This window comes from Nipponia nippon, unplaced genomic scaffold (genome assembly GCF_047370975.1).
Source record: "Nipponia nippon isolate SJK-2023a ecotype South Korea unplaced genomic scaffold, ASM4737097v1 scaffold_5, whole genome shotgun sequence".
In the NCBI taxonomy this organism is placed as follows: Eukaryota; Metazoa; Chordata; class Aves; order Pelecaniformes; family Threskiornithidae; genus Nipponia; species Nipponia nippon.
This window is the reverse complement of record NW_028262369.1, coordinates 66,020,005-66,021,469: the sequence shown is the minus strand read 5'-3', so window position 1 is coordinate 66,021,469 and position 1,465 is coordinate 66,020,005.

The following is a 1,465-nucleotide window of genomic DNA, read 5'->3' as shown; positions in this document are numbered from 1 at the left end:
AGCTTGTGCTTTAACTAGGGGCCGCTGGAAAACATTTTATCACCATGTCTGAACCCGGTGTTTGTGTACAAGTTTTCTGTATTTTCACAAGAAAATGTGGAAGAAATGAGTTCTGCAGCTGCTGTCATGGGCAAAGCCATCGCCATGAGTAAAGGCATGGCCATGAGCAAATGCTTCCCCTGCTGACCCTCAGATAAATTGCTTATTTAGAAAAAGACACAGGAACTTCAGGCAGGTAGCCAGCAATAAAAATTTAAAGGACAACAAGTTTTTTTGGCTGCATGAGAAACCGGCACCTCCCGAAATTTCAAATTAACATTAATGACCCTTCTGTAATAGTTGTTTAATCCAACAGTGCTTTCCAAATGAGGACCTCGCAGCGTTAAGCTTCACAGCAGCTTGACAAGATGCCGAACGCGGTGGGCCTGACACGAGCCTGCAGGCCCCAGTAGGACCACGCCTGTCCAGCACCACTTTGTTTTTATTGAACATCAGTCAGCTACTGCTTGGCCCTGATCAAGTTAAAAAAACAAACAAACAACGTAGCTAAAGGTTTTCTGGTTATACTTGTGTGCAGTCTGGAAGATCAATAACTAACTTGTGGCATACTGTGTCCCATCCTTGCACCTTCAAGCCAACAGTGCCTAGCTCCTTCCTTCCTCCTCCCATTTCCTCTCCCAGAATAGGACAAGATCCCACTGGAAGTGCAGGCAAAAACCAGCAAACATTAAGCCAGCAGTTCCGATTTCCCACATTTAATCTCCTGCGGGCTGGGAGAAGGCAGGGGGATCGCACCCTACTGCTTTGATCTCCCCTCTGCTTTGAACCCCACCTGACCTCTACGCCATCTCAGCAACCTGGATGGTTTTGGTGGGGTTCCCCCAGCTCGTCTTTGATATTTTTGCTCCCTGGTCTGTTTCTCTTCCCTTTTTATACCCCATCTCCCATTCAGTTTCTGTCCTCCAAGGACACTTTAGCACTTGACTATCGAGATGTGGGCCGCTGTTCAGAAAGCGAGTTGCAACACGGTGGATCACCAAGACAACCGTGGAGGGCAGCCATAGGGCTGGGCAGCGATGCTTTGCCTCCCGAATCCCCAAAGACCACTTCGAGCTGCCTAGCATCACCTCCTAGCAGATCTGCTTTGTTTGCATTCTTCTGCAAACATAAGCACACACAGAAGCAAGAGGGCAGGAGGGGGCGAAGGCGTGAAATAAGACTGCCATGCTGCAGACCCTGCCTGGGTTTTAGTTCCTCCCCTTCTGCCTCGGCCCACCGAAGCCCCGCAGGCTCTGCAGGTAACAAGGCCACCCATGAACGAGGATTCAACCACAAGAGCAGGAAAAGGCTTCCTCCAGCGAGAGGTACAGTTCAAGCTACTCCCTCCTCCCCTATCCCCAGAAAATTAACATCTCCTTTTAGAAAACACAATAAAAAAAGAAGGAAAAACCCTGGGGAAACTAAA